Below are 26919 nucleotides of genomic sequence, written 5' to 3'. Positions count from 1 at the left end.
GATCATGAGGTCAGGAGATCAAGACCATCCTAGCCAACATGGTGAAACCCCATCTCTACTAAAAAAAATACAAAAAATAGCCAGGCATGGCAGTGTCCACCTGTAGTCTCAGCTACTCGGGAGGCTGAGGCAGGAGAACCCGAGAGGCGGAGGCTGCAGTGAGCTGAGATTGCACCACTGTACTCCAGCCTGGGCAACAGAGCAAGACTCTGTCTCTAAATAAATAAATAAATGTTCTAAAGTAATGTGAACTACCAGAAATAATCTCTCTGCTTAGAATTCAAAGAAGAAAACAATAAAAACTCCTTCCGTATTCTTTACTTCTCAGGTCAAACACAGAATGCTTCTGACAGAACATCCGACCAAACACCACTCCCTACTGCTTAGCTATAGTCAAGGAAGAAAAGTAAAAATAAAAGAATAACAATCATAAGTAGAGATTAAAAATATAAATTACTTTTACCCAACCAGGATTACAAAAGATTAAATAATCCCTCACAAACGTAAATGTGCACCTTGGATGTAATTACATTAATGGGCAAAAAACCTCGGCAATATTCATGTGCTGAAGAGGGCTTCCCCACACTGTTTCTGATGAAAAAGCAATACTTTGAATAATGTAGGCTGAAGGAACACAGACCTTGAGAAATGCGGTAGCAAAAATGTCCCAGATGAAGGCAATACTAGAAGAAAATGAGGCACACCAAGTATCTGCCTGAGAATCCTGAGATCCTCAGAAACATTACCGGGGGAGCTGATTTTTCTCCCCATTTGATCAAAAGGCCCAAATTCAGGAAGTCTGTTTCTAAAACCAAAGGTTTCCAAATTTGCCCAGAGAATACAGTGAGGGCGGGTATGACTGGCCTTCATATCTAAAACAGGGGTGGTGTGAAGGTTTACCTCCCACGTGTGATGCTGAAAACCCACGCAAATGTACAACTGACGAGCAATTCATTGGCCGCTCAGATATTGCTCCTAAGAGGCTAGCAAAACAACTCAGGGCCCGCAATTTAGAGTCCCTCTGGCGTGACATCAGATCCCACTGTATGACACTGGACACATCATTTAATTTCTCTGAGCCTCAGTTTCTTATGTGACACTGGACACATCATTTAATTTCTCTAACCCTCAGTTTCTTAATCTGTAAAATGGGGATAATTTTGTCTGCCTGCCAAGCTTATTGTAAGGATCATGTAAAACAATAGATGTAAATTGTTTAACATAAGGTCTGCCTCTTAGAATGTTAATTCCACAAGGCAGGAAGGCAGGGATTTTGTTTAAATTGTTTACTGTTGAAAGTCCAGGACTTTAAGAAGCGCCTGGCACATGGTGAATACCCAATAAATATATGTTAAGTAACTGCATGCATGAATGAACGAATTAATGAATGGGAGGTGACAGTGATGGTGGCAGTGGTGGTAAATGTGAAAGGAAGCACAGTGTTTGTTGCACTCTACATCTCTGTTGTCAGAAGCCAAGCAATCCCTTTTATTTTAAATAAGCCACTCCACATGCGATCACTGCCCATCAAGCAAAATTTTCACAGAGTTTCTGCTTAAAGATCCCCCACCATTCTCCGTTAGCATTTCATATTCCAAGCCGGCATCTTCAACAAGGCAACACTGCAGTGCCGCCGTGCTGGCAGCTGGCCACCTGCTCCTGCGTCCTGCTCTATGCTCCACACTGTGGGAGAAGCGCCAGCACCTGCTACTGTGAGTCAAGGTCTCACAGCCACACAGTCAGACGACCCAAACTTCTGCTCTGCCTGTCTCATAATGATCATACGCAGTCAAAAGACAGCATTTCTCACAGATGCTGATGAAGAGAACCCACCAGACTCGGTTAAAAAACTTAATACAGTCATGTGCAGCATCACAGTGTAATAGCCGACGACAGACTGCACATACGGTGGTTCCACGTGATTATGATACCATATTTTTACTGTACCTTTTCTCTGTTTAGATATGTTTAGATACACAAATACTTCCCATTGTGTTACAACTGCCTACAGTATTCACTACAGTCACATGCCATACAGGTTTGCAGCCTAGGAGCATAGGCTATGCCATATAGCCTGGGTGTGTAGTAGGCTGTACCATCTAGGTTCACGTAAGTACACTCTATGACGTTCACACAATGAGGAAATCACCTTACACTTTTCTCAGAACTTTCCCCATTGTCAAGTGATACATGACTATACTGCATATTAACTGATTCAGATAAACCCAGACAAATCCTAAATATAACAAACAAATGAACAGAAAACACTGGTAGACATAGCGTTAATAACTTCAATGCTATCACCTCACAACACTGTTATGAAGCAATGTTACTGGGCCTAAAAGTTCTGGTAATTTTCCTCTCCTACAATTATTATGCATGTTTGTGAGCCTTATACCACACCATCATTAATTACTCAATGGCTATGTATTAAATGAAAACAAAATGAAGAACAAGATAAATTTTTAACATTTTTAAAAGCAAACTGAAGATGTCTTCAAAATCAATAGTCAATTTTGAGAAAATTCAAAACACAATACTAGCATGGTATGTATTGCTTTAAAGCCATTGCAAATCTAAATTCCCTAATATAAACTTTTTCTAAGTGTTTCAAAGGCATTAAATGCACAAATAAATTTTAATGCAGTCAATTATCTTGGAAATGAGATATTTTATTATACACACACACACACACACACACACACACATATATATACACATATAGATGAGAGAGAGAGAGAGATATGGAGTTTTGCTCTTGTTGCCCAGGCTGGAGTGCAGTGGCGCAATCTTGGCTCACCGCAACCTCTGACTCCCGGGTTCAAGCAATCCTCCTGCCTCAGCCTCCCAAGTAGCTGGGATTACAGGCATGTGCCACCACGCCCGACTAATTTTGTATTTTTAGTAGAGATGGAGTTTGTCCATGTTGGTCAGGCTGGTCTCAAACTCCTGACCTCAGGTGATCAGCCCGCCTCAGCCTCCCAAAGTGCTGGGATTACAGGCGTGAGCCACTGCACCCGGCCTTATGGTACATTTATAAACTCCAAGTGTTACTTACATAACAAGCAAGCCCCAATAATATCACCAAATGACCAATTAATTACTTTCGCAAGAGTGCAAATATTAAGTGACATAAAAATGTGGATTTAAAACTAATTCTTCATAAAAGTTGTTCTTTTCCATTTTTACCACTTTTATTCAACATGGTACTGGAAATCCTGGCCAGGGCAATTAGGCAAGAGAAAGAAATAAAAAGCATCCAAATTGGAAAGGAAGAAGTCAAATTACCCTTTTGTTCAAAGTAGCCTTTGTTCACACATGACATGGTTTTATATTTAGAAAAATCTAGACTCCACCAAAAACTGTTGGAACTGATAAATGAATCCAGCAAAATTGCAGGATACAAAATAAACATACAAAATCAGTAGCATTTATATACGCCAACAGCAAACAATATGAAAATGAAATCAAGTAGGCAATCCCATTTACAATAGCTACAACGAATGTAAAATATCTAGGAAGCAATTTAACCAAAGAAGTAAAAGATCCATGCAATAAAAACTATAACACACTGATAAAATAAACCAAAGAGGACACATTAGAAAATGGAAAGATATTCCATGCTCACGGCTTGGAAGAATTAATATTGTTAAAATGGCAATACTACCCAAAGCAATTTACAGATTCAATGCAATCCCTATCAAAATACCAATGACATTCCTCACAAAAATAGGAAAAAAAAAGTGTTCTAAACTTTATGTAAAACCACAAAAGACCCTGAATAGCCAAAGGTATAGATCAATAAGAACAAAGTTGGAGGCATCAAACTATACCTGACTTCAAAATTGACTACAAAGCTCTAACAACCAAATGAGCATGGTACTGGCTTAAGAAAGAAAGAAAAACAAAAAAACACATACACCAGTAGAACAGAACAGAGAATCCAGATATAAATCCACACATTTATAACCAACTCATCTTTGACAAAGGCACCAAGAATATACAATGGGGAAAGGACAGTCTCTTCAATGAATGGTGCTGGGAAAACCGTTAACTATAGGCAGAAGAATAAAATTAGACTCCATCTCTCACTATACACAATAAATCAAGTCAAAACGGATTAAAGACTTAAATCTAAGACCTGAAAATATGAAACGGCCAGAAGAAAACATTTGGGAAATGCCCCAGGACATTGGTCTGGGCGATGATTTTCTGTCTAAGACCTCAAAAGCACAGGCATCAAAGCAGAAATCGATACATGGAATTACATCAAGCTAAAAAGCTCCTGCAGGCTAGGCATGGTGGCGCACACCTGTAATCCCAGCACTTTGGGGGGCCGAGGCAGGAGGATCGCTTGAGGCCAGGTGTGTGAGGCCAGCCTGGGCAACAGAGTGGGACCTCTCTCTACAAAAAATTTAAAAAGTGGCTAGCTATGATGGTGAGTGCCTGTATTCCCAGCTACTCAGGAGACTGAAATGGGAGGATGGCTTGAGCCCAGGAGTTTGAGGCTGCAGTGAGCTGTGATTGCACCAATGCACTCCAGTCAGGGTGACAGAAGAAGACCCTGTTTCAAAAAAATAAAAATAAAAAGCTCTGCACAGAAAAGGGAACAATCAACAAACTAAAGAGACAACCCACAAAATGGGAGAAAATATCTGCAAACTACCTATCTGACAAGGGATTAGTAACCATGATATATAAAGAGCTCAAACAACTCAATAGCAAAAAACAAATAATTCAATTAAAAATGGGCAAAAGATCTGAATTGATATTTCTCAAAGGAAGACATACAAATGGCCAACAGGTACATGAAAAAATGCTCAGCATCACTAATCATCAGAGAAATGCAAATCAAAACTATAATGAGATATCATCTCACCCCAGTGAAAATGGCTTTTATAAAAATGACAGGCAATGACAGATGCTAGAGAGGATGTAGAGAAAGGGAAACCCTTGTACACTCTTGGAAGGAATGCGAATTAGTACAATCACTATGGAGAACGGTTTGGAGTTTCCTCAAAAAACTAAAAATAGAACTACCATGTGATCCAGCAATCCCACTAGTGGGTATAGATCCAAAAGAAAGAAAACCAATATATCAAAGAGGTATTTGCACTCCCATGTTTATTACTGCACTATTCACAACAGCCAAAATATATCAACCTAAGTACCCATTAAGAGATGAATGGGTCAAGAAAATGTGGTATATATACATAATGGATTATTATTCAGCCATAAAAAGAATGAAATCCTGTCATTTGCAGCAATGTGAGTGAAACTGGAGGTCATCAAGTGAAATAAGCCAAGCACAGAAAGACAAATATCACATGTTCTCACTTACATGTGGGAGATAAAAAAAAAAAAAAAAAAAAAGTAAGTCTAATGAAAGTAGAGAGTAGATTGGTGGTTGCCAGAGGCTGGGAAGGGTAGGAAGGAATGGATGAAGACAGGTTGATTAATGGGTTCAAATATACTGTTTGATAGAAGAAATAAAACCTAGTGTTAGATCAGTAGAGTGACTCTAGTTTACAATAATGTATTATAAGTTCCAAACAAGCTATAAAAGAATAGTTCTAATGTTTCTAACATGAAGAAAACACAAATATTTAAGGTAATGGGTATCCCAATTACACTGATTTGATCTTTACAAATTATATGAACGTGCTAAATTACCATTCATACCCCAGAACTATGTACATCTATTGTGCGTAATTTAAAAATCATTTTTAAAAAGTTTTTCTTTAAAGTGACCTTTTTCTGTAGGTCATTATATCCAAATTAAATACACCTTAACAAACAGCAATGAATGATAATGTACAAAATCCTAAGTTTTGAAATTAAATAGAATGCTTTACAAAGAGTAACGGATAATATTTTTATGTAAATGATAACATCTATATTATTATGCTACCCAAAAAGAAACCTACACAATGAGTTTTGGCTAAGGTAAAACAAAGTTTCTGGTAGAAAAAAAAATCCTTCAGGAAATATGCTTGTAAAATCCCGGCTTATAAATACTAGCTACTGGGTACATCTGTTTACAACATTTTTGAAGGTTATATTGGAACACTGAAGACAGTGCAAGTAATCTGCCCAGATCTAATTGTAGTTAAAGTTATAATGTTATATTCAGCCTCTCAGTCAACTCATAATATTTTCTCTTTATGGACTGAAGTAAAATTGTTCAAGCTGGAAGATTCCTAATAAGTTTAATTCAGAGAATAATTGAATTTGAGTTCCAAAGAGACCAGAGAGGTCATCTATCTAGCCCAACCTTCCCTCTAATTTAGGAATCTCCTACAGCATCCTGACAGATGGGGCCACTCTCATTTACCTAAATACATTGAGTGACGGAAAGTTCACAGATCTGTTAGGGGGCACATTCCATCAGTAAATAACCAGTTGATAGATGAGAACTCCTTCCAGCAACTTTAAATCAGTCATTCTAAAAATTCCACTAATCAGTCTTTCCATCATTATCAACACACATCCTACTCCTCTCTTCCACCCAACCACCCCACAAAAAACTGAAGTTAATTACCGTGGATCTTCCCTGCTCTCTCTCCAGCCAAGTTCTTCACAATGAAGCCAGAATCACTCTCGTAAAGCAAAACAAAGCCAGATTCTGTTCGTACTAAACATCAAAATTCACAAAGAACAGAGTCCTAAAACTTCAATCTGTGCCTTAATAGGCATTGAGCCCACTCTCTCGGTTATATCACTTGGAGTCAACGAGGTTACAGGCTCCATCTGTTTGGGGCCATGAAGTCTAGGGAGGACTGAGGATCCACTGGAAAAAGCAGGATGGAACTTAGTTCCATCGATCACAGACGTGTGCAAATTACACACTGTCCCCATTTCACCAAGCCAGGAGGCCACCGTGGATGTTAGGGAAGGCAAAAAAGATATGCTGCCAGGCAACTCCTTCTCCATGACCATGGAGAACTGAAAAAGAGGGAGGAAATGAGTCACATCTGAAGACAGAGGGAAAATTTAACTGTCCAGATTAGGGGTCACACTCAGATACCTTCAGAGCTATTTAAACGTATGAGCGAAGCCAGGCACGGTGGCTCATGCCTGTAATCCCAGCACTTTGGGAGGCTGACGCGGGCGGATCACTTGAGCTCAGGAATTTAAGACCAGCCTGGGCAACATAGTGAAACCTCATCTCTACAAAAACAAACAAAACAAAAACAAAAACAAAAACCAAAACCATAGATATAGCCAGGTATGGTGGGACATGCCTATAATCCCAGCTGCTCAGGAGGCTGAGGTGGGCAGATTGCTTGGGTCCAGGAGTTTGAAGCTGCAGTGAGCTGAGATAGCGCCACTGCACCCCAGCCTGGGTAACAGTGAGACCCTGTCTCAAAAAAAAAAAAAAAAAAAGTCTAAGTGAAGCAGGCCTGACTGAGTCATGCAGTCTAAAGACACAGAAACCACTTGTTTGCAAGTTAGACTTCTACAAGTATACTTCGGCATACATCCAAAATATACCCTCTTCTATTTTTTTCTTGAAGTTTGAAACTATGAAAATATCTTTAGTTTTTCCACTACTACTATGGACATTGAAAAAATAACTGTTTCAGTTTTCTCCTAATTCTACTAAAAGAAAACAACTTAAGTAAATGAAAAATGACAACTGACATTTGATGATGGGAAGACTGTGTGGAGTGGTGGGGACTGTGGCAAACCAGCTGACGCATGACCCAACCAAAAGGCCACCATCTACGCAGCTTCAGCTATCCACTGCCAGCTGAGAAGGTAGAATCCAGTGTTGCCAGATAAACCCACATTTTGAAGAAACACTAAAAATTTGGCTTTTTTGTAAAATTCTTAGTTTTTAAACGCAGGCAATCAATTTAAATTTAGTTAACACAGTGATCAGGGATACATTTTCCAGGCCAAACAAAGGTTATCCACAGCCCAGAACCAGCCCAAAACTCACCAGTTTGCAGCCTCTGCTGCAAATGACAAAATACAAACACAAAAATTTTCAATCCTAAAAAACATTTTAAATTAAAACAATAAGCAGTCCCAACTCCCTGACTTCAGAAGGCTAAATCCTAGGTTTCCAGGGGCATACAACCAACTTGGCCTAGGCAAGCAGATAATCAGGCATGAATTTAGAAAGGGGGCCACTGACATACAAGCATTGAAAAGGGCCACAGAGGCCATGTCGTCTGCCTTCCTGGTGCGTGGAGGAACCCTCTCTACAGAGCTCTTGATCTGCAGCCAACCAGTCGTCAGACACCACATCCGGCCCTGAGACGCTCACTATTGCAAAGAGGCACCATCTCATCTTTCCACAGCTCTATAGGAAAGTCTTCCTCACGTGAAACCCAAAGTGGCCTTTCACTGCTGATACCTGCCGGTCCTAGTGCTTCCTGCAGAGGCAGATCAGACACAGCATCCCTGCTTCCCCTTACACATGACATCTGCTCAGACACTTCAAGGTCGGAATTGGGTTCCCTGCTAAGCTTACCACTTGCTAAGCTAAGCCCACTCCCTTCATCATCACGTACAGGACGCCATTTCCACACCTTCCCCAATGGCGATCACCTTCCTCTTGCTATCAACGTGCATCTTCCATCTACGGTCTGGAGAAAGGGAACGAAGGACACTCAGGATTATTAAGCACCTACACTGTGAGGTAGGCACCATGCCAGGAGCGTGACATTCATTTTCATATTTAATTCTCATAGCAATCCTCTTTGAACTGTATTATTATCATTATTTTACAGATGAGGAAACTGAGGCCAAGCAAAGTTTAGCAATTTACTGAAGGCCACAAAACAAGCACAACTGGAAAACTCAAACCAGGTCTGTCTGACACCAAAAAGACAACTATATTGTTATACACACAGAAAATGGCATGTTTGCAAACAGTTTTATTGTCACTGTTACTTATTAAAAGTACAACTTATTATAAGCAAGTCTATTCTTTCTGGTGATCTCATGAATGGACTGCTGTTTTCAATGCAAAACAAATTCTCCATGCAAACAAAACAAATTTCAAACTTGTGTTACCATTTAATGACCAGTACCCAAATATATAAATATAAATTTTATTTTTTTGAGACAGAGTTTCATTCTTGTTGCCCAGGCTGGAGTGCAATGGTGCGATCTCAGCTCACCACAACCTCTGCCTCCCAGGTTCAAGTGATTCTCCTGCCTCAGCCTCCCAAGTAGCTGGGATTACAGACATGCACTACCACGCCTGGCTAATTTTGTATTTTTAGTAGAGACGGGGTTTCTCCATGTTGGTCAGACTGGTCTTGAACTCCCGACCTCAGGTGATCCGCCTGCCTCGGCCTCCCAAAGTGCTGGGATTACAGGCATGAGCAAATATATTATTTTTAAACCTAATTTGTATATTGAATATATAAAAATCTGAGTATATACTAAATAAAACAGCAGAAATTTATATAACCCCTATACTCACATACTTAATCATAATCATTCTTTAAGGAAAATTTTATTACCCCCATTTTACATAAGAAGAAAGTGAAGCATCAAGAGGTTAAATAACTTACCCAGCTTGCATGGTGGCTCATGCCTGTAATCCCAGCACTTTGGGAGGCTGAGGCGGGCGGATCACTTGAGCCCAGGAGATTGAGACCAGCCTGAGCAACATAGCAAGACCTCGTCTCTACAAATTATAAAAAAAACTAGCCAGGCCCAGTGGCGTGGGCCTGTGGTCCCAGCTACTCAGGAGGCTGAGGTGGGAGGACTGCTTGATCCTGGGTGGTCGAGGTTGCAGTGAGCCAAGATCACGTCACTGCATTCCAGCCTGGGCAACAGAGCGCGTCGCTGTCTCAAAAAAATAGCAATAATAACCTACTCCAGGTCACTGGCAAGAAAATGTCAGAGACAGGATTCAAAGACCTCAGGCAGTCTGACTCTAAATAATTGTAGACCTTAGGCTTTCCAAATAGTGTATTTCAGCAGTAGTTTTGAACATCGTTAAAGCATAAACACCTCTCCAAGGCTAATTAGATACTACTTTTGGATATTCCAATGTAGATGATAAAAAAAAGAAAAAGGTCAATACAAACAAAGCTTACCAAAATTAGGATCAAAATTTCTAGCTTTAATATGTATTATATTTATAAATAAACCCAGAGATATTAGATAACTTCCTGTTTGCATGTAATCTAATGTTAAATTTGATCATAATGTGAGGGAGGAATTCACATTTCAAAAAAATGTTTAAACAGACAAACCTTTTAAATATCCTCCAGTGTGAATAAGTATCTCACCATGTGACATTGAGCAATTTACACAATGAGACTCATTTAACCTTTCAACTCATACATTCAGACAAAACATATCTGCTGTGCAACAGACCCTGTTGTGGGCTCTGGAGACAGGTGAGGAACCAGGCAGAGAAGGTTCCTGCCCTTGTGGAGCTTCTGCTCTAAGGAAGGCAGAGACAGACAACAAGCCAATACATAAATATGCAAAGGAGAAAACGATCAGTGAGGGACAAGGACTTTGCAGGGAACTAAGAGAGCGTGGCGTGGTAGCAGTGGCTGGGTGTCCTTTAGATTGGGTGGTCAGCGTCCTTCAGAGGGAGTACTTTGAGCTGAAACCCAAAAAGCATGAAGCAATCAGCCAAGAAAAGCTGGGGCAATCTAAGTCAAACAGCAGAAGGTTATGCCTGGGAAGGTTATGTTTATCTGAGCGTGCTTCAGCTAAGCACGCACGAACTCCAGACACGGCAAACAGTCCGGGGAACTACCTGCCACCATTTCAAACGCCGCTGGGGAACTGTTCAGCTTTCCTGCTTTAGTACTTAACCTGCGACACCAACACATCCAATTAGTAAAACACCTCAGTCGGAATGAAACAGCCTTAAGGTCACAGTTGGAATCTGACCTTTCCTCAGTGGCTTCCTAAAATCCCCGTCCCCTGAGCTTACCTGATCTTACAACTCCAATTAGAAATTATATGCTCTCTGTGTTCTCAAGCAGGAGGTCCTATTTGGTCTGGAGTTTAAGTGTGTGCTCTATCAGTATGTGGCACATAAAAGGACGGAAACTAAAGCTGCCCAGGCTGCATCCTCCCCACCTAAGGTCCCAGAGAGGCCTGGCATACCCGTTTTCCACACTGAGTGGACCATCCAGCATATCCAATTAAAGTGCTTTTGTAATAATCTACTGAGCTCTGGAGCCCTGTTGCTTGCAGGAACCTCAATTATCAGCATTCAGCAAACCTGCTTTGGCTTTCCCCACTCAACTTCTCATACAAAGTGCAATTAACAGAGCTACGTGAGAATGTGGTGATTAAGCAAAGAAATACAGACTGACATATACTTTTAAAGCCTTTGAGATATACAAGTGCCTCAAACTTACCCACAGAGGAATGTGGAGGACACTTAGTGTAATCATTCATTCATCCAGAATGAGCTGGCTGAAGGTATCCTTGTCATTCATACACAGAGCCCTGGCAAAATAAAACAAAAACACAGAGGCAGTGAGAAATAATTTTTCAAAATCGGATTGTTATAATTGAAGCTCAGTTTCTCAGCATTCTGTTGTATCTTGGGCTTGATACAAGAAGGAAGAATCTGAAAGAGAAATCAAGAGTTAAGTGATTAACTATAAAGGAAAAAAGGTCTTCCCACATCCTAACTGGAGAAGCAGATTTACTGTAGATTTACTGCTTCATTTCATAATGTCATGACTGAGCCATTTGAAGATAGAATGGATGGAGGGAGGGGAGAGAGAAATAAATATAGATAAGTTAGACAGGAGATGGATAGATGGATGGATGGACAGACAGACTGATGGACGGACAGATGGATGGATGGATGATTGACAGACAGAGCAAGCCTACTGTGACCAAGCCACTACTCCAGATGCTAGAAATAAAGCAGTGAATGAGAGAGAAAATCTCGCTCTCACTGAGCTCCATTCAAGTGGAAATACACAGTTCAATAAATAAATAACAAAAATATCCTAGAGTGATACAGGCAATGCAGAGTCAATAGGGCAATGAGATAGTGAGTGACAAGTGGCTAAATTAAATTGGAAGATTAGGAATTGGCTCTCTGAAATGACAACTAGCCTGAAATCTGAATGGTATTTGAACTTAGGGAAATGATCCCCCAGGCAGAGGGATCAGCGAAGAAACACCATGTCTTGAGCCATTGTTACGGATTCTGGAGCAGAACTCAAGTGGGTAGTGCCAAAGGATCAGAATTTCATAACTTATTAAACAGATGAGGCCAGGCACGGTGGCTCATGTCTATAATCCCAGCACTTTGGGAGGCCAAGGTGGGCGGATCACTTGAGGTCAGGAGTTTGAGACCACTCTGGCCAATACGGTGAAACCCCGTCTCTACTAAAAACACAAAAATTAGCTGGATGTGGTGGCTCACGCCTGTAGTCCCCACTACTTGGGAGGCTGAGGCAGGAGAATTGGAGGCAGAGGTTGCAATGAGCTGAGATAGTGCCACTGCACTCCAGCCTGGGTGACAGAGAGACTCCATCCCCCCACACTCCCACACCCCCAAAAAAACAGGTGGTTTCTGGATCCTCTCCTATTATGGAGAATAATACTTTCTTCCTGTATTTGATATGCTACCACCTGGTTATATATTAAAACTCATGGTCCATTAGTCAACACATCAGAAAGTACCTCTTTTTTTTCATTGTTTAAAATGTGAAACAGACTGCTTTCATAGTGAGACTTACCTTTTTAGAAGGCATGATATTAACTCTGTGATGTACACAAGATACTGTATTATGGCAATAACCATGTGTCCTTAACCCAGAATGCAGTCCTTGATAAAGAATGCAGACTTTAGGGCAGGGATGTCCAATCTTTTGGCTTCCCTGAGTCACACTGGAAGAGAAACTGTCCTGGGTGCCATCTAAAATACATCAACACTAATGATAGCTGATGAGCTTTTAAAAAAAATTGCAAAAAAGGTCTAATAATGTTTAAAGAAATTTTACGAATTTGTGTTGGGCTGCATTCAAAGCCATCCTGGGCCGCAGGTGGCCCACAGGCCATGGGTTGGACAAGCTTGCCTTAGAGCAAGGGGACTGAGATTGGAGTTCAAACCCCAGCCACTCCATGACCACCTCAGTGAGCTCAGCCCAGTTATTTAGATTGTCTGAGCCTCTGGTTTCTTCAACTATAAAATGGAAATATGATCTACACTACAGGGTTATTCTAACTGTTTAATGAAATAATGCACATAAAATACTTAATAAATTACTTGAAACATGTGACATACTCAAAGTAGCAAAAAACCACAAGTAGACTTTCACTGTAAATGGTCACTATTGAGAAAGGTTTGACTATCACAATGACTCATGCTATAGAAATACACCTATACCGGGGCCGGGTGCGGTGGCTCACGCCTGTAATCCCAGCACTTTGGGAGGCCGAGGTGGGCAGATCACCTGAGGTCGTGAGTTCGAGACCAGCCTGGCCAACATGGAGAAACCCCGTCTCTACTAAAAATACAAAACATTAGCCGGGCGTGGTGGCGCATGCCTGTAATCCCAGCTACTCCGGAGGCTGAGGCAGAAGAATCACTTGTACCTGGGAGGCAGAGGTTGCAGTGAACGAGATCATGCCATTGCACTCCAGCCTGGGCAACAAGAGCAAAACTACGTCTCAAAAAAAAAAAAAAGAAAGAAAGAAAAAGAAATACACCTATACAACCTGGCATACTAAAAAGAACAGTTTTCATTTATAGGATATGAGGATTGGGATGGACCCATTTCCCTCATTCTACAGGTGAGAATTTAAAACTCAAAGAGGTAGTGTGATTTGACCAAGGCGACATAATTAGTTCAGAGAACATTTTCAGAAATTTGTTATATCTGGTCAAGAATGCCTACCTTATAGAATACATTCCATATTTACTTAAAACTTTTAAATTTGCTTTGTCATTAACCCAGTATGGACAAATTTTTTATTTATTTTATTTTATTTATTTCATTTTTTGAGATGGAGTCTCACTCTGTCACCCAGGCTGGAGTGTAATGGCACGATCTCAGCTCACTGCAACCTCCGCCTCCTGAGTTCAAGCAATTCTCCTGCCTCAGCCTCCCAAGCAGCTGGAATTACAGGCACCCACCACCACGCCTGGCTAATTTTTGTATTTGTAGTAGAGACAGGGTTTCACCATGTTGGCCAGGCTGGTCTCGAACTCCTGAGCTCAAGTGATCCACCTGCGTCAGCCTCCCAAAGTGCTGGAATTACAGGCGTGAGCCACTGCACCCAGCCGAAAAAAAATTTTCAAATGATAAGAAAAGAATACTGAATCAAGCTTCACTAGGCTCTGTCTAAATACATCATACTGACAATCTTTAAAAACCAAGACTTGTAATATTTTACTGATGGCCTCATAAATGATTTACTAACTGAAAACTATAAAATATAAGATCTGCCATATTTTAATGTTTCCAATGATAATAATGTTGGATCTCAAGCATCTGTTACATAACAGAACTTTCCACATGTTCATTCCAAATACCATGTGATTTCATGTTTTTTGGTTTCTATGCCTTTGCATATACTGTTCTCTACAGGGAACACCTCCCTGGAGAACTCCTAATTGCCCCTCAAGACCCAGCTTAAGTGTCTCTTCCTCTGATCACCTACCATCATACCCCGAACCTCACAGGGTTATCGCTCCCTCCTTCACCTCACCACTCTTTCTGATATAGGCAATTGCCTCGCAATTATTTCTTTTTCACTCATTTGTCTCCTTTACTAGAACTCACTTATCTTTCCCCTTTACTAGAACTGCTTTGAAAGTGAAGTACTTTGTTTCCCTGGTGCCTGACACAATTCCTTACTCATGGGTGCTTAATAAATGTGTTCATGAAATAACTGATTCATCAAATTGCTAATACAATGTGACTAAGATGTGGCTTGGCTTGTTTTTCCATCATATCGCCATAACTTGAGTTAAAGAGGAAGCTGCAGCTTAACTACTGGTCATTTTGGTGGTTTTTGTTGGGTTTTGTTTTTTTTTTTCCAAGATGGAGCCTCACTCTGTTGCCCAGGCTGGAGTACAGTGGCGCGATCTCAGCTCACTGCAACCTCTGCCTCCCAGGTTCAAGCAATTCTCCTGCCTCAGCCTCCGGAGTAGCTGGGATTACAGGTGCACGCCACCACACTTGTCTAATTTTCGTATTTTTAGTAGAGATGGGGTTTTGCCATGTTGGTCAGGCTGGTCTCGAACTCCTGACCTCAGGTGATCCACCCGCCTCAGCCTTCCAAAGTGCTGGGATTACAGGTGTAAGTCGCCGCGCCCGGCCAACTACAGGTCATTTTGGATGGAAATGATTTTAAGCAGGATTACAGAATATTTAAGCTTAGAGCACATTGACTTCATCCCTGTTCACTTTGCAGATGAAGAAAGTGAAGTCCAGTAAAGATCAAGTAGACCTCTCGTGTAGACAGCGGGAAAGAGCTAAGACTAGAACTCAGATCTCCAAACAGCTACAACAGCTCTGTTTCCAGCAATGACAAGTTACTGGTTCCAAGAATGCTCTTCCTTGGATCTCAGCGCCTTCCTCAGGACCCTCTCTGCTTTCCTCATGTGCTCCAGTGCCATGTGAACAATGAAGCTTCATTGAGCCGGACTGCAATCCAGCAAGTGGCTATTCTTTCAACAGTGGAGACTGGGCTTCGCTGCCAGGGAAAGTCCCATTTTAAGGGAGAATTTGCAGTGGGCCGGGACTGCAATATCTTGTGACCACAGAAAGATCAAACAGGGCACCTTGAGTATGTGAGTCTATGAGATCCAAGGTGGTGCTAGGTAAACTATATCTATAATAAAACTCAAGCAATGCTATGCTTTTGCTTACACAAAGAGTGCTTGTATCTCTCACAGCACATAGGTGCCACGTGTGGACAGAGTCATCAATCAAGGTTGATGGCTCATGCTTTTATCAGCAAGAAAACCAGCCAGTCCCGCAGCCTTGGAGCTGCCTGTTTGCACCATGACATCAGTGTAATTTTAATTTAACATGAACACACCTTACATTCTTTTCCCTTGAGCTTTGTGATGAAAAGTGGTTTTATTTTTACAGTGCTAGGGATTCTGCCCCATGTCCTACTCGAAAGCTGAATATAATCCAGACCTTCAACTACATCACAAAGTTTTTTTTTTTTTTAATGGCCACATCTAAGAAATACTACATGATTAGTCAATCTAGAAGCCTACTGCCAAGGACTGGGTGAAGTTCAGAGTGCCCAGAGTTTATAAAACTTTCGTTGTCAGGTGAACCAGTGTGCAAGCCCACAGTACTCAGCACAATTGTCAACGCAGGTCAATGAGAAACGGTGGGGAAGGAAAGAGAAAGTTACTACTTACCCTGTGCCCTTCAAACATGCCTCCCACCTCTACATAAGTAGAATGCATTTGTTACTAAAAATTTTCTCTCAAATTCATGCCTTCTTCAAATTGTATCTTCTTTGTAGCCACCATCTCCCTGAATTTAAAACATGTTTTAAAGTTGCTGGGTTTACTTTAGCCTCGTTATCAGCTAGGCAGCTTATCAATTCAGAGATTCGACTCAATGTTTGTAAGAAAACAATACAGAAAGTGGGATGTTTTCCAGGACTGGGAGTGAGAAATGTAACTCCCATCTCCCTTAACCCCTCCTGTGACCCAGGTTTGTAGGATCTAACTGGGCCCTCCAGAGTCTCCATTTACAGGTGGATTACTTATTATCTCATCACTCAGGGCCCGTAGAGATTTCAGACATAATGAACAAACCATTCTGTGACTCTTATTCCAAGGCATTAGGTAAGACTACATCATAATGTGGTATGCCTTAAATAACAATTTTCACCAGCCTCCCACGTCCACACTAATGCACTGTTCCTGCACAAAGAACTAATGGAATCAGATGCTGCACTCAACAAAGGAAAACTGTAGAGTTACCCAGTAGACTATAGAATGGGAGAGAAGCTGCCATTCATGACAAAGGGATGACTAATTACAATGAAAACAGCAAGTTTCAGTCTATCCTCCCCAAAGGACAGACTCCTATACACATGGAGCACAGTATTTACTGTGTACTGTAAGCCAAGTTACAAAAAGACCGTTGTTATTTATAAAACAGCCCATGTGAAACACCAAAAAAAAAAAAAAAAAAAAATCAATGGCCAGCTAGAAGGAGAACAAGGTATACCCATTTTGTTCACTGCTCTCCCTAGGCTGGTGATCACATCAGTCAATCTGGCTTCTGTTTAGAGTAATTCTTTCCGGGGAGTCCCACAAGGGTTCACGTATCCAGTGACAAAACTCAAGGATACAAAAGTTAGCACTATTTTTTAGTTAATGACATTCAATTCAAGAAGTATTTGTTGAACATCTATTCTGTTCAAGTCACTACGCTAAGTGCTGGAAATACGATGGTGACACAGCTTGCTTCTGATCTTGCCTGTACACAAGCAAGCCATTAGTCCCAACATGTGTGGTGGGGAACATGGTTGGGGGTGGGGGTAAGAGGCTGTGAAGTGGCCCCTACCCCACCGGAGTGGCCCCTATCCCTGTCTTCAAGTAAGACTCAAATACAAGAATAGTAACACTCACACCACAGACATTACCTACATGCAGTGCCCCAGGTAGATCAGAATGGATCTTTCTCCACTAGGATCCTATTCGTGTTTTAAAACAGGTCAGTAAGTTCTCTGACACTCCTTCTTAGGAAGGGGAGGTGGGCAGCCCTATGCCCCCTTCACCTCGATTCTGCTTCAACCTATATAGTACAGCCAACGTGACACTAGGATTTCCACGGCTGGGCCAGAAAATGCCAGGAGGTTTATGCCTGGTTTCCTTGGTGCATTTGCCCTGAAACCCTAAGGCTACATTTATCTGGTTTCGTATGTCATCTATTGCCACATTGTCCAGCATATAAGACTTTACTTCTGGAAATACTATGCCATCCCTTGCCAAGACAAAAGAAATGGACTTAGCATTGGTATCTAAAAGCTGCCACTGAATTCTGGCTTCCAGACAGAGGGATGATCCTCATCCAGTTGACAGACAAAACTCACTGGGCAAAGTGACTTTCTTCATTAGGGAACAGCAATATAATAATTCCTCATCACTTCCAAATGAACCACACCATCCATGCCCCAAGAATTACACATATTTAGTATCTGGGGAGGCTTGTGCAATATTTACAACATGCACCATGTTTATGGCAGCAGGCTAGTCCTGTGGACAACAGGGGCAGACAATCACGTTGCACATTAGAAATAAAGCTGCACGCGGCCAGGAAACCAGCTGTGCGGCCACAGCAGTAAATGCTTGCTTCCCTCTTCCTCCTTCCTATGAAATAAGTGTCTTGCCCATCTCTCTCTCTCTCTCTTTTTTTTTTTTTTTTTTTTTTTGAGACAAAGTCTCACTCTGTTGCCCAGACTGGAGTGCACTGGCACGATCTTGGCTCACTGTAACCTCTGCCTCCAGGGTTCAAGTGATTCTCCTGCCTCGGCCTCCTGAGTAGCTGGCATTACAGGTGCATGCCACCATCCCCAGCTAATTTTTGTACTTTTAGTAGAGACAGGGGTTTCGCCATGTTCACCGAGCTGGTCTTGAACTCCTGACCTCAGGTGATCCACCTGTCTCGGTCTCCCAAAGCGCTGGGATTACAGACATGAGCCACTGTGTCCGGCCCCATCTCTACTTCTTTTCCAGCCCTGTCAATCAATACTCAGAACCATCTCATCATCAGTCCTGGCAAAGAGAGATGAGGCGAGAGAAGAAAGAAGGAATAAGATTCATAAACAAATAGAAGAGAATGATTTTGGGGAGGGAGTGTTAAAAAGTAGCAGGGACTCTGGATTATCCCTTCCATACCCCTCACCATCTGTCAGAACCTCCCACCTAGTTAACTTCACCAATAAAAGCTCCAAGTATAGTAAGGCTCTCTCTCTACAATAGGCAAAATACCCTACTTTAACAGCTAAAGGAACTACCAAAGGACATGATATCTATCCATTCACTAAAGGAACAGCTTGCACTTCTACGATATTTTTATTTATTTATTTATTTATTTATTGGGGTTTTTTGGGGTTGAGATGGAGTTTTACTCTTGTTGCCCAGGCCGGAGTGCAATGGTGCAATCTTGGCTCACTGCAACCTCCGCCTTCTGGGTTCAAGTGATTCTCCTGCCTTAGCCTCCCGAGTAGCTGAGATTACAAGCGTGTGCCACCACGCCCAGCTAATTTTGTATTTTTAGTAGAGACAGGATTTCTCCATGTTGGTCCAGCTGGTCTCGAACTCCCGACCTCAGGTAATCCGCCCACCTCAGCCTCCCAAAGTATTGGGATTACAGGCGTGAGCCATAGTGCCTGGCCTATTTTATTTAGTTAGTTAGTTTTTAGAGACAGGGTCTTGCTCTGCTGCCCAGGCTGGAGTGCAGTGGCACGATCATGGCTTGCTGCAGCATCTCCCTCCCAGACTTAAGCAATCCTCCCGCTTCAGCCTCCTGAGTAGCTGAGACTATACGTATGCACCACCACACCTGGCTATTTTTTGATTTTGTGTAGGGACGAGGTCTCACTGTGTCACCCAGGCTGGTCTCGAATTTTTGGTCTCAAGTGATCCTCCCACCTCGGCCTCCCAAAGTGCTGGGATTACAGGTGTAAGCGACTGCGCCTGGCCTATTAGTACAATATTATCCTTTTCTTTACCCCATCCTTAGATTGAGCAAAGTGCTTCTTTTCAGTACTGAGGCAGGATAGGGATGAAAGAGGTGAATAAATAAAACCAAATGGGGGACCACTGAACAACTACTGAGGCAGAAGATTGGCACAACAGCTGATGAAAAAGGTGGCTTGAGCGGGAACAAAAATGCAAGCAGCAGCTACCCTACAAGAGGGATTCAAGTGCTCCTTAAGGGAAAGTCAGGGGGTAAAAAAAACGAGAGATTTACTGACCTGACAACAAGAAAGAAACATTCACACATCACTTGAAAGGGCAAGCACCAAACAAATTCCTCAACCACTTTTGTATCAAGCAGTGTGTTCAAACCTTTCACGGAGGCTGAGCCATCTCTATGGAACTGTGGGTTAAACAGCCCTCAACAAGTACCTGTGGAATAAGTGGCTTTCAGGGAGCCTCTGCCTGCCTGGGCTCTGTGTGAATGGTTCCTAGAAGTTAACCATGGCTGGACAGGGACTCCTAGCTTTATCTCAGGGCTCAGTTGACTGAGCCAGGTGCATTTTCCAAATGGTAACTTTACCTCATTCCAAGACTAGACATAATTTCTGAAAAGTGGCATGTTATGGGAAAAATACATTGTGGCTTTTTTTTTTTTTTCAGAAGACTCATTTATAATAAAGACAGTGTGACCAATGATCCCTTTCCCAATGCCTTGAAAGTAGATAATTGTTGAATGACTGTAAGTACATGGGCGGGGGGGAATGAGTGAATCAATGAAGGAAGAAACAAACAGATGCACGAGCAGATGGAGATGCCAGTCATTTCTGTGGTCACAGAATCCCTGGACTTAAGCAGAATCTGGAAAGATCTGTTCTCAAAGGCTCTAATGCTATAGGCTGCCACAAATGACACCAAGGGTGGTTAAAATATTTTACCCTCCTTCTTTTTCAAAGCTGTCACACTTTTCCTTCCTGTAGACAAAGCAAAAGCTAACGATTCACTAAACAAAGAAATATTTCCTGACTGGCCCCCTCACTGTGGACCTCCAGGAAACCATGATTTCAGAGGCATGAGCTTAGCTGAGAAAGTGAGTGCTACAGACCTCTCCAGAGAAGAATCGAGCTCATCCCAGGAAAGGTACATTTCAAGATCTACTTCAACTGTCACGCTGCCCTCTGGGGATATCTCACAGGTTCATCCCAAGACTGGGGATGTTGGTCAGGATGGGAAGCATTATTTCCAAAGCTACTTTATAGCAACATACTAACTGTACTTTCTGGGTAACTTAAAAGGCGCCATTTTTGACCTGGCACTTGAAGATGCCACGTTGCAGCTGGGCACAGTGGCTCACGTCTATAATCCCAGCACTCTGGGAGGCTGAGGTGGGCGGATCATGAGGTCAGGAGTTTGAGACCAGCCAACATGGTAAAACCCTGTCTCCACTATAAATACAAAAATTAGCTGGGCATGGTGGCGCACACCTGTAATCCTAGCTACTCAGGAGGCTGAGGCAGGGGAATCGCTTGAACCTGGGAGGCGGAGGTTGCAGTGAGCAGAGATTGTGCCACTGTACTCCAGCCTGGGGGACAGAGCAAGACTCTGTCTCCCAGAAAAAAAAAAAAAAAAAAAAAAAAAAAGGATGTCATGTTGCTTTACCTGAACTTCTGTCCAAAGCCAAGTATCTCAGAAAAAGAAAAGCTGTGGTTATATACCTTGCCCACAAAATGTAGTTTTGTAATAAATTCTCTCTTAAGCACTCTCCGTAAGTGTTTTCATTTCCTCCCACTGACAACCAGTCCAAGGGAGATAAAGAGGCACCAGCCCACCGAGAAGGCCCTTGTGATACCTGTGTCAGCGGTATGGACATCAGAGATAAGGTTTTGAACAATGCTAAGGAGGATAAAGCTGACAGCCACGGGGCGGAAAACGTGCGTCTCTGGCAAGTGAGAAAAACACTTGACAGAGGGCTACTTTGGGTTGTGATTCATCAATGAATTTTGTTGAAAGGAACACATGAGACTTTCCAGGGGTCAGAGAGCTGTTCCTGTTTCATTCTACCATCATCAGAACGATCCAAGCAGCAAATCCACATAAGAAACTTTTGGGATTTTTTTTATGTTTTTTGTTTTTTGTTTCTGAGACAAGGTCTCACTCTATTAACCAGGCTGCAGTGCAGTGGCGCAATCTCGGCTCACTGCAACCTCTGCCTCCCAGTTTCAAGCGATTCTCCTGCCTCAGCCTCCTGAGAAGCTGGGATTACAGACATGCGCCATCACGCCCAGCTGATTTTTTGTATTTTTAATAGAAATGGGATTTCACCACGTTAGCTAGGCTAGTCTCGAACTCCTGACCTCAAGTGATCCACCCGCCTAGGCCTCCCAAAGTGCTGGGATTACAGGCGTGAGCCACTGTGCCTGGCCTCTATCAGAAATTTTTTGAACAAAGCAAATGCTAGGATCCATAAAGAGTCCGCTCCAAGTTTCACAAGATGAACATCTGAACCCCCAGCTGTACTGACTATAGCTGACAAGTCAGTCATTTCACATGCAGTAACATTTGTCCCAATTTCTAGCAAGGTTGGTGTGCTAGGCACTGTGCATTAATTACACAAGGAGGAATCAGGCACAGCACCAGTTATCAAAGGACCTAGAGCCAAAGGGGAAAAAAGACAGCAAAGACATCTGACAAATTCCAGAAAGAGGCAAGATAAACTGGCCATCTGGGTCCAGGCGAGGTGGCTCACGTCTGTAATCCCAGCACTTTGGGAGGCCAAGGCCGGAGGATCACCTGAGGTCAGGAGTTTGAGACCAGCCTGGCCAACATGGTGAAACCCAGTCTCTACTAAAAATACAAAAATTAGCTGGGCATGGTGGCGGGTGTCTGTAATCCCTGCTACTCGGGAGGCTGAGGCAGGAGAATCACTTGAACCCAGGAGGCAGAGGTTGTAGTGAGCCGAGATCGCACCACTGCACTCCAGCCTGGGCAAGAGAGAGAGACTCTGCCTCAAAAAAACAAAAACAAAAAAATAAAGATAAACTGGTCATCCGGAATGAGGGAAAGAAACTATCCTTGGTTTACAAAAAAAAAGAAAAACACCAAAAAACACAAGAAAATCCATTAAATGTATCTGAAACAGGATTTCAGGCAGCAATAACCACTAAGATCATCAAGTCAAACTAGAGGAAGATATATTTGGGATCCAGCTTAAAGGGAGAAGCACACAAAACACACCTAACGGAAAACATCAACTTCTGTAATGAAACAAACTTCAGAACTTTAAAAAGGATTTGAAGAGTGTGTGGAATCTACTTCCAGAGAGATAAAGGCAGATGCTGCACCCATTAAATGAGAGCAGGCTGGGAGCAGGAAAGATTGCCTGCCAGAGGCTGTTAGGATCACCGAGCATGAGAGCACCTCTCCTGGGTGGGGGTTCAGACAGAGGCGAGATGATGTCAGGACAGAGCTGGAAAGCCTTGCTGGCTGGCCTGGCCTTGAAGAATGTGTCCGAGTTGGACGTGAGGAACCAGGGAGGCCCAGCATCCCCATAAGGAGGACAGCATGGGTGAAATGACAGAGAAACCAGGAAGCCTGAAACCACAAAAGACACAGAGAAGCACCAAGTCTGATGGTCCCATGCGTGACGTGAGTACAAGGAGAAAAGCAGATCAGGATGCCTAATGCTGGCAGCTACTAAAGGCCAAGCTGTCACTTGTGCTTTTTTCATTAAAGTGAACTCGAGGCTGGGCGCAGTGGCTCACACCTGTAATCCCAGCACTTTCGGAGGCCTAGGCAGACAGATCACTTGAGTCCAGGAGTTCATGACCAGCCTGAGCAACATGACAAAAGCCCATTTCCACAAAAAATAAAAAAAATTAGCCAAACATGGTGGCATATGCCTGTAGTCCTAGCTACTTGGGAGGCTGAGGTAGGAAGATCACGTGAGCCCAGGAGGAGCCGTGACTGCACCACTGCACTCCAGCCTGAGTGACAGAGTGAGACCCTGTCTCAAAAAAAAAAAGTCAAGTTGGAAAGCGGAAGTCAGAGGTCAGCAATCAGTGAGCCCCTCCCACAGCACTAGACTGTCACCATTAATCAATATTGAGCAAGGATTAATTGCAAAGCAGTTACATGTTACATCATTACTTGTTAAATCCAAAAGTGTGTTTTCAAAGTAGAAAGAGCTCATTCATAAGAATGCCAGCCACATGAATCAACAGGCCAGTGAGGCGCTACAGGCAAACCCCAGGTCTGCCACTTGGTAGGGTTTGGGTCACTTACCTGTCTCTCTACAGCTAATTTCCCTCCTGCAAAATGAAAACAATTACGCCCACCCTCCAGGGCTTCTGTGAAAACAAAATGAGAAAATATCTTTCAATTACCTGACACACTGCCCTATGACAAGTTAAGAAAGTTAAATAATAAATGTTAGTTCTCTCCTCCCGTCCTGGTTTCTCTAATCGTTGCCATGAAATGCAGGCTTTCTTCCATCGTAAGCAGCACTAATAAAAACTTCGAAATATTTTTAACAAGCGAAAGGCTAACAAGATGACTCAGTAATACCAAGGCCAGGCCTAAATGTCCGTTACTAACAAATACTGAAACCCTTTTTAAAAAATATTTCTCTAGGAACTGAGTAAGTGAGTAAATTTTACGTCAAAGGGAAAACTGAGAAGGCAGCACAATGAGACTTGGAGACTGCTGTGCTTCAATATCTACAGTAATATTCTAAAAATATTTTCTCAATATTCTAAAATCAATAGCAATTACATTATTTAGGGCATTGAGGCTTCCTCCAACCCCAGGCTAGCATGGAAGCCTTCTGAATGGTCAAGTTATTATAGATCCTTTTCTGAGCTGAGCCTAAGGCTAAGCCTATAGGGTTCCTGTACTTTAAAAAAAAAAAAAAAATTACTTATCACTAAAAAGAGTAGTGAACATGCTTTAGGAGTTTATAGAATAAACAGCTTCCTGTTTTTCAAGCCCAATGTACAATAAACTATGGGAATTACTGATAAATTAGCATGAGTTATGACAAATGTATTCATAAACGTTACGTATGTGAAATAAAAGGAATTTGTAGAAAAGGATATGAATTTCGACCGGGTGCTATGGCTCATGCCTGTAATCCCAGCACTTTGGGAGGCCGAGGAGGGTGGATCATCTGAGGTCAGGAGTTCGAGACCAGCCTGGACAACATGGCAGAACTCCGTCTCTACTAAAAATACAAAAATTAGCCAGGCATGGCGGTACACGCATGTAATCCCAGCTACTTGGGAGGCTAAGGCAGGAGAATCGCTTGAACCTGGGAGGTGGAGGTTGCAGTGAGCCACAATCACGTGCCACTGCACTGCACTGTCAGCCTAGGCGACAGAGCAAGACTCTGTCTAAAAAAAAAGAAAAGAAAAGGATGTGAATTTCAAACACTGAGTAGCAGGGATGTGACTAAGGGTTTGACCTACGTTATATTTTCAGGATTTTGCTGTTCTCATAGTTGTCCACCCAGCAACCAATCCCCACCTCTCTCAGTAAACAAATTAGAAAGTCCATACCAATTAGCATCAAATTACAATTACTAGGCCTAAATTCTTTGCACTTCCCCCTAAGCCATAATTGCAGAATTTCCTTCTACTGAAAGCATTTCAGACCTTTAATTTTAATTACTTCGGCGTGGAATTAGCAACATATTTCCCATAGGCATTTTATTACCTATTATTTCATAAGGATGAATAACTAAAACCTCAATGAGAAAATGACTGTAGATGGTGCAGGGTGGGAAGAGGATGACACCCACATTTATTGATTTTTGGAACGCCACAGAGTAATATAATTTGAGCCGAGATGTCAGGTCCCTGAGCAAATGCTCCACCCACTCCCACCTCTCAAGCCACCCCAGGAAGCTCCATCCCCCATGCCTCACACCTCAACCCAATTATTATGAAGGATCTGAAACTTTTTGAGCACCAACATGACACTGCAAGTGGAAAATTCTGCACCTGACCTCGTGAGACAGGTCACAGTCAAAATGCAGACGCTTCTAGTCAAAACACAGCATCGCAGGTGGAGACTGAAAACCTGCCCTGTCTGTTGTTGGCGTGGTTTAACAGCTGATGTGGGTATTCGGGGGATGCTATGCTGTTGCTTCGCTACACGTTATTTTTTCAGTGTATTGATAGTATGTCATATGAATAAGTGTAAGAAAATGATCACTTATCGGTAATCATACGAATTAAGGAATAATGGTGATAGTATACAACCACAGATTGTTCACATGGATGGCAGAAATTGACACCTTTGCTTTCTGGCAGCAGTTCAATGTACATTAACTTTGTTTCATGCACAAAATTCTTTCAAATATAAAATTACCGTCGGGCTATGCATATAAGGTATCTATGAAACATAAACAAATTTCATGTCTAGATTTGGGAAACATCCCCAGGCTATCTCATTATGTATATGCAAATATTCAAAAATCTGAATAATTCAAAATCCAAAACACTTCTGGTCCCATGCATTTCAGATAAGGAATCTTCAACCTTTATTCTCTCCTTCTGTGTTATTACACACTAATTCTTTTTGTCAAATCTTGTTCTCACCTCATTCAAAATCCTAGGGACTCCCCAGTGGGATCAGGGGAGGAAAGCTATGGTAGAGTCACTGTGGCCCAACCCTTAAGAAAAGTAAAATAAAAACACAAGGATGACAGCTGTCTTGAAGAGTTGGTTGTTGGGTTTTTTTTTTTTCATTCCCAAGTAACGATACAAAAGGCCAATATTCCATTTAGTTTATCGTCATCTAGCTACAACAGACCATAGCTACATTTAAAATGTTCCTATGATCATTAGCATAGTTTTGAAAACATTCTGTACTATTAATAATTATGCAGAGAATTTTTCTTTTTACTTTGTCAACTTGAACATTTAATCCAACCCAGCCTCCCCTCGCCTCCTACATTTAGTCCCTTCCCGCTGTGAGAGAGTAACCTGGAGTAGCCAGGATTGCATTCCTTGCCCACTGCCCTCTGGCCCTGTACCACACCCTGCCACCCTGGTCCAGAGCCGCGGCTGCACCCGCCGTCCTTATCCAGACTTATCCAGAATTGCATTGAGACCCATTCACCACTCACCATTTGACCAGCTGCCCCTCCACCCTCTGACTCCCCAACGCTGTGGTCAGAAGGCCCCATCTCCACCTCTACTGACAATCCTCAGAGGTTTTTTTTTGTTTTTTTTTTTTTGAGACGGAGTCTCCACCCAGGCTGAATCCTCAGA

The 26919-nt window shown here is 42.3% G+C and overlaps 1 protein-coding gene across 5 annotated transcripts in view; it reads right to left on the bottom strand.

Annotated features, from left to right (window-relative positions):
* Positions 1-26919, bottom strand: part of TIAM2 (TIAM Rac1 associated GEF 2) — a 264916-nt gene that overhangs the window by 155741 nt on the left and 82256 nt on the right. For 4 of the 5 annotated variants that reach the window (XM_008974986.4, XM_055114256.2, XM_063605529.1 and 1 more), the window contains exon 2: positions 11355-11445. The gene's annotated coding sequence lies outside the window, so the exon portion shown is untranslated. Of the gene's footprint in view, positions 1-11354; positions 11446-23929; positions 23990-26919 lie in introns of those variants that run through there. The other variant, XM_055114257.2, reaches the window with a different exon arrangement.

This window comes from Pan paniscus, chromosome 5 (genome assembly GCF_029289425.2).
Source record: "Pan paniscus chromosome 5, NHGRI_mPanPan1-v2.0_pri, whole genome shotgun sequence".
Classification (NCBI taxonomy): Eukaryota; Metazoa; Chordata; class Mammalia; order Primates; family Hominidae; genus Pan; species Pan paniscus.
Note: the sequence above shows the minus strand (reverse complement) of the source record. Positions and strands in the feature narration are given on the sequence as shown.